A 7,499-nucleotide genomic window follows, 5' to 3' on the forward strand; every position below is an offset into this window, starting at 1 on the left:
TTAATTAAAATACCAAGTTTAAATTGTCTTCCTCTTCTCGTGGGTTTCAAGTTCTGGACGCATCTGAGTTAACTTACTTTACAAATTCAGGGCACGTGGCTGTGTAGGAACTTGGGGAGTGCGTCTCACCGTCTATCATTCCCTTCCGGGAAGCTTCCGTGCCTTCCCTCTGCACCTTCTGGGAATATCACCTCAATCTCTTCCTTTATCTTTCGACTTCATCGCTGAATATATATCGACACCTTCATTCCTTTCGCTGCATCCTTTCTTCTTCATCGGAGGCACTGAAATTTGCCATGGCCGAGAAAACAGGGTTGCATGCCCAAATGCCAAAGGGAATTAAGGAGCAACCCACTGCCGGGTTTCAGTTTGAGGACTATCTGCCCATGATGGCGGAGAAATTGGGGGAGGAGGGGTTCATGGAGGAGCTCTGCAATGGCTTCCGTCTCCTGGCAGATCCAGAGAAAGGTGTTATCACCTTCAATAGTCTCAAGAGGAACGCCGCGCTCCTGGGAATGGGAATGGGAATCGATTATATAAATGATGAGGAGCTTCAGGCGATGATCGAAGAAGGTGACTTGGACGGCGACGGAGCCCTCGACGAAAGGGAATTCTGTATTGTAATGGTCAGGTTGAGCCCCTCGTTCCTGGCGGAGGAGGCCCGCAAGGCGGCCATGGATGATGCCACCCATGATTTGCAGAAGACTGTACAAGAGAAAACAAACGGCTTGGAAAAGTGATAGCTTAGCTCTCCTGCACATATAGATTATGTATATATACCATGAGACTTCCCTTTATGGAAATAAAAAGCTACGGACGGCGATGGAGCCCTCGACGAAAGGGACTTCTGTGTTTTAATGGTCAGATTGAGCCCCTCGTTCCTGGAGGAAGAGGCCCGCAAGGCGGCCATTGATGATTTGCAGAAGTCTGTACAAGAGAAAACCAACGGCTTGGAAAAATGATAGCTTAGCTCTCCTGCACATATAGATTATGTATGAATTCCAAGAGACTTCCCTTTACAGAAATACAAAAAGGTACACTCTTTTATTTTGAAATATGTTAATTCCTGTATCTGCTTAAAATGAAGAGTTGTAGTTTTTGGCCTCGCTGATGGTTGATATGAACCAGATGATTGGGCGTTTATTGCAGAAAGCGTTAGGTTCCAAACTAATATTTGGAATTATTTTGTACTTTTTAATGATATATTTGTTGAATTTGGTAATGATTTAATTGATTATAATTATATAAAAATTTAACAAATAAGATAATTAATTGTATTTCCCATCAAATATCTTTGAAATTTGCTTTTGTGATTCGATTTATTAATGCTATGAATTAAGAGTAAAGTGAAATCAACAATTTTATTTTATGATTTTATTTTTTCCCATCCAATTTATAAGTGATATATTTGAAGCTATTTTTTATTTAAATTAAAAAAAAAATTAAGTTAAATTTTTCAATAATTTTTTAATTCAAATATAAATTTTAATTATATATAAATTTAAAAAATAATAATTTTTTTTTTAATATTTATAAAATCTAAATTCATAATAAATTTAAGTAAAATATAATAAGTCTTAAAAGTGTTAATATTATTGTCCTAAGAGACTCTCTAGAAATGTTGTAATGTAAAGTGAGTAGGCTATTAGGATACTCGCTTAAATTTTTGAACTTTTAATTTTTACATTATAATATTTGTTGACTTTTTTTAGTGTGTTAGTTTGTTAAGTTGCATTGAGTTTTAATATATTTAAAAAAATTATATTTGCGTCACTAGCTCTTACCCACCAATTTCCTAGGGATTTGAGATTATTCCAATTCCAATATGTCTATATTCTAATTAGATGGGGAAATTAATATATAAGCAAATTTTATTTAGAAAAATGGTCCATTTTACAATAAGATGTGTAATTCCTTTAAGTTAAATTAGACATAGCTTCCGCCCACCAATTTCTTGGGGATTTTAGATTATTCCAATTTTAATAAGTTTATAGATGGGGAAATTAATATATAAGCTTATAAGTGGCTCCCGTCCACCAATTTCTTGGGGATTTGTGATTATTCCAATTCTAATAAGTTCATATTATAATTAGATGGGGAAATTAATGTATAACCAAATTTTATTTAACAAAATGACCCATTTTACAATAAGATGTGTAATTCTTTTTTTTTTTTTCTCAAGTTAAAGTTGACCCATAATCTTTTTATACTTTTTAATGTGGTTGTACTAGTTATGATATTGTTGATACATTATTGTTTAGTTATGATATTGTTGATAGATTATTGCTTATTTATAGATTTTTGATCCTATCCTTATATGTTTCATGTTTTATATATGTTTCAATAAGCATTTATTGTGCCGAGAAGCACTCTACAACCCAGTATAGAGTAGATGTGTAAGTGTAATGTATGTAAACAATTTGGCTTAATTAAAAAAAAAGGGTTAAAAATGGTCGAGGGATGAGTGCTCAATTAATAACAAAAAGTTAAAGTAATAAAAATAATAGAATTCAATTTATTGTATATTGATTTTGTTATTAACTTGTGAATAGGATTTGTTACAATACCATGAGCTAATACCATGGCTTATCAATACCACATTGCCCAAAAACCATAACTTATTTCACAACCAAAATATTTTATAACAATATGACAAAATTCTTAATCATGCTTATTCACCCCCACTTTACGGTGGATATTATTAACTTGTAAAAATTAGGCTTTGTTACAATACCATGGGTCAATACCATGGCTTATCAATACCACATGCCCAAAAAACATAATTTATTTCACAATCAAAATATTTTATAACAATACGAAAATATTCTTAACCATGGATATTCATCCCCACCTTACCATGGATATTATTAACTTGTAAAGAGGTTGTGTTACAATACCATGGGCCAATACCATGGCTTATCAATACCACATGCCCAATAAAAAATAACTTATTTCACAATCAAAATATTTTATAACAATATGACAAGATTCTTAATCATGGATATTCACTTCCACTTTGCCATTGATATTATGAACTTGTGAATAGGCTTTGTTACAATAGCATGGGCTAATACCATGGCTTATCAATACCACATGCCAAAAAATCATAACTTATTTCACAATCAAAATATTTTATAACAATATGACAAGATTCTTAACCATTGTTACTCACCTCCACTTGACCATGAATATTATTAACTTGTAAATAGGATTTGTTATAATACCATGGGCCAATACCATGGCTTATCAATACCACATGCCCAAAAACCATAACTTATTTCACAATAAAAATATTTTATTTTAATTTAATTTTATAACAATTTTTTAATTGAAGCTAATAGGAAAAAGGTTATAATTAGTTTTGAGATATATCTAAACCCTCTATCCTCACGACTACTAAAAATATTCCCATAGAAATTAAATTAAGGTTTTAATAAAATTAAAAATGAGAATACTTTTATATTTAAAGATGTGAAATTTATATAATACAAATAGTATTAGTAAGAACCAACATAGATCCATCTTAACTAAGGATCCAAGCGATGACAACAAGCAAAGTGAAGGGAAGAGAGGGGGAGGGGGAGAGAGGGAGGGAGATAGTGACAAAGTTGGAGGGCAAAGAGAGAGAAAAAGAGAAAGAGAGTGATGGGGGGAGACGGAAAGAGGGAGGTGGGAGAGAGAGGAAGGGAGAGAGAGGAGGGGAGAGAGAGATAGATGGATTTGGAGTGGGGGAGAGAGGGAGGAATGAACACAAACATAGAGAGATATAGGTGGAGACAGAGAGAGTGTGTGACAAGGGAGAGATGGAGAGAGAGTGAAGGAGAGAGGAGAGGAGGAAAGAGAGCGAAGAGGAGGGGAAGAGATAGGGAGGGAAGCGTAAGAGAAAGAGAGGGAGGAACAAAGATGGAGAGGAGAAAGAGAAGGGGAGAGGGAGCGAGACAATGATAGAGTTGGGGAGAGGGATAGAGAGAGAGATGGGGGAGTGAGAGATGAGGGGGAGAGATAGAGGAGCGTGGGAAAGAAAGAGAGAGAGAGGACTCCAGAGAGGAGAGAGAGATGGAGTTGGAGGGGGGAGAGAGGGAAGGAAGAATAAAGACATATAGGGAGAAATGTAGAGAGAGAAAGAGGGAGTGACAAGGGAGTGATAGAGAGTGAGTGAGGGAGAGAGGAGAGTAGGAGGGAAGAGAGAGAGTCAGAGAAGAGGAGGGAGGGAGAGAGACATAGATAGATATGGAGAGAGTGTGTGTATGTTTGGAGGATGAGATAGATAGAGGGAATAAGAAAGAGACACATAGATACAAATATAGATATTATATAGTATTATATAACCAGCCTATATCCATCTTAACTCGGATCCATCAAGTGTCGAGAGGGTTCAAATCTCTCGAGGTGCAAACCTTTCCTCAATTTTTGCACTCAAAAAATAGATTTGCACCTTGAGAGATTGGATTGCTCTCAATGCTTGATAGATCTAGATTAAGATGGATCTAGGCTGGTTATATGTTATCAGGAAAAAGTTATATTACCATATCTATATTTTATAAATTATTTTTATTATTATATTTTTTCAATATTAATTTCTCTTCTATTTTCTTGTTTCAATAATGTTGTTTTTTTCCATATGCTTTTTCAAGTGGGATGGTATAGGATTATGTTTTAAATGTAGTAAAACTCTTTTTTAGAAGCCAAAAAATTATTTAGAAACAAAAAAAAAACAACAACAAAATAAAGTTATGTCGATCGTGGTTTTTCATTTGGGAAACCAGACCAGATACATAATTTAAGTTTGAGTATCAATCCAACAATGTATCTGTTGAGATAAAACTGTTTGACAAACAAAAAAACAAATTCAAGAGTTTTGCATCTAGGGTTGTGAATATATTGAACAAATAGAACTAAAGAAATATATTATAACAATAACTATCATAGAAATTTTCATTTGGACTTATCATATTCAAAGGCCTCCATTGGAATAGGTTCCTTGTTGCCACCAAGGGAGCATACAATATTTAGGGGTATGCCAAGCTGAGCCTCCACGTGGTTGAGCCTATAATCCAAAGACTCCATTGTAAGGTTCACCTCATCAAGCATTAGAATAATCTCATCATTTTCCTCATTCCAATCCAATAAATTTATACCTAACAATAACTTCAACTGTCAGCATATGTACACCATGTACATGTACTAGTTGTAGTGCTCACAAGTGTGACCAGTATATGGCATCTAATCAACTACCTTAGCTAAAAATTTAGTCTTTGTTAAACAATGTGTTTCTTTTATGATGTCTCATACCACTTGCATTATTTCTTCCTAAATAAGCTAAGGGGTATGCTCTCAATAATGAAAATAATTTGTCAACCCATTGGCGTGCTTCAGATCCTCCTTTCTCTTTATAATACGATGTCCCTTGCTAAATTTTTGCTTGTTAATAAGGCATGGTGAACCAAAACCAACAGACACACTAATTTCCCTAGGAGTTGACCAAGAGGGGGTCAAGAGAGTGTTGAGTGTTGCTAATGGGGGAAGAGACAGGATCCCAATAGAAAATTGGGTGATAGAGAATTAAGTTATCTTCCCTAACAAGGAGGGGAGGCCTAGGAACCAGGAAATAGGCTAGAGTATGGGGGACTGAGGGAGAAGCCACAATGAAGATGGAATACCCAACTAGAGCTACATGATAGGCACCATGAAGAGAGAACAACTTAGAATTTTTGAGCTCCCTATCTTCCCCAACTAAGTCAAGGCAAAGTTAAAGTGAGAAATATATGTAAAGGCATCGATGAGCCAAGAGATAAGCCAGGGAAAACCCCAAAAAATGAGGGATTTAAATAGAAAGAGAAAACAATTATGACAATATGATGAACCAACGATGTAGGATTGAATAAGGAAATCATGTTGCATGATTTGGTCTTCAAATCATTCATAATCATCGTGGGAAGCAAATCCTCATGCTAATTTATGGTACTAAGCATCATGAAGGAATACTCTAACTAGCAAGGATGGTGGCCCATGGGGGGGCTAAACTGGAGTGGGTCGAGCAACAACTTAGTACCAACCAACCTTTAGGATTGTAGATTGTTGAGACAAAAGATGAAATTTTCCATTAAAATTGTATATGATCACACCACAAAACTTGTCATCAAACATTAACTTATATCACCTGCAATGTGAAGGTGCATGCCAGCATAGGTTTTAAACGGGGACGCATTGCCACCTCCTTGCCCCTTAAATATTAGTAGGACAACAACAATGCAAACCTCCACTTGTCACCATTAGACATCCCATCTCGGGAAATAGGAGTAAAACTTGAACCATATTACCTTTATCATTTTTTATAAGAGTTTTTATTTCAATTTTATTGTTATTATTTTCCTTTATGATTTTACAAACAAGAAAACATAAGAGAGTGTTTAAAGAAAAAGAGTGTCTTAAATCATATTTACTTTGTTTGCCCATTTTTTATAAGATTTTATATCATTGATTTAAAATATCTCACTTTTAAATCTTTTATGTTATTGTAAAGTAAATTTCTTAAGATTAATCTTGGATGCTAATGTTAGGTAGACAAAATCTCGTCTCGCAGACAAGACAATATCTCCCTAGATTTAATGGTTGAATCTAGTAACAAACAAACAAATTAGTAAATCTTCCCCTAGGTTCATTTCTATGGAATCATAAGCAAGGGTACTGAAATATGAAATCCATACCTTTCCAATGAAATGCCTAATGAAGATCCTCGCTATGGTTTGATGCATCTTTCCAATGCTCATAATCCATACTTGAAAATGCAATAACGACAAAGGATCAAAGGCATATGATAGATAAATGACTCAATAAAACCCATACTAGTGATCAAGGAGATTAGTGCCTAATATCATTATCGATGGAAAAATGGAAGTAAACACACAATATATCAGCTCCATTGAACAATATAGTGGGAAAGAAATACTCTTTTTTATTATAAATGAATGAAAAGGAGAAATACAACCTAAGCCTTGATGTTGAAAACCTCCTTCCAATAGTCTCCAATCCTCCTTTAAATGAAAAGCTTCCAACCTCAATTGTGCTAGCATAAGTTTACATTCAAAAAGTTCTCGTTTACCCTCTAGTCTATGTTGAATTTATAGGCCAAGAGGAGGAGGTTTGAGATCCTCTTCTCAAGGGATGAGATCCATAAAGAGATGGATTAGGGTTCCACAAAGAGGGAGTTTTATCCATGAACCAAGGGATGAGGCCCAAGTAATCACAGGCTTGAGGCCTTAAGTTAGGAAATATTCCTGCAAAAAATCTTTTAGAAATAGTTTTTTATTATTTTACCTACGTTAATAGGTTTTCGTGCCTTTCAATGGAGAATAGATCATAGGATTGCGCAGAAGTGCGCAAGTGCTTGAAAATAGGTTTTTTAGCAATGTAATCTAGGATTCTTGTTATCTTTGGGATTTTTTTGCTTCCAACAATGTAGGGGACTGCTTTGGAACACTTCATCAGATAGCAAGAGA

General features: G+C 34.9%; 1 pseudogene; it reads left to right on the forward strand.

Annotated features, from left to right (window-relative positions):
- The first annotated feature begins 282 nt into the window (after positions 1 to 282).
- Positions 283 to 1,028, forward strand: LOC149233342 (calcium-binding protein PBP1 pseudogene; annotated as a pseudogene).
- The last annotated feature ends 6,471 nt before the right edge of the window (positions 1,029 to 7,499 follow it).

Source organism: Pinus tabuliformis, chromosome J (genome assembly GCF_031772625.1).
Source record: "Pinus tabuliformis cultivar Carrire ecotype Pingquan chromosome J, CPIR1, whole genome shotgun sequence".
NCBI classification, from domain to species: domain Eukaryota; kingdom Viridiplantae; phylum Streptophyta; class Pinopsida; order Pinales; family Pinaceae; genus Pinus; species Pinus tabuliformis.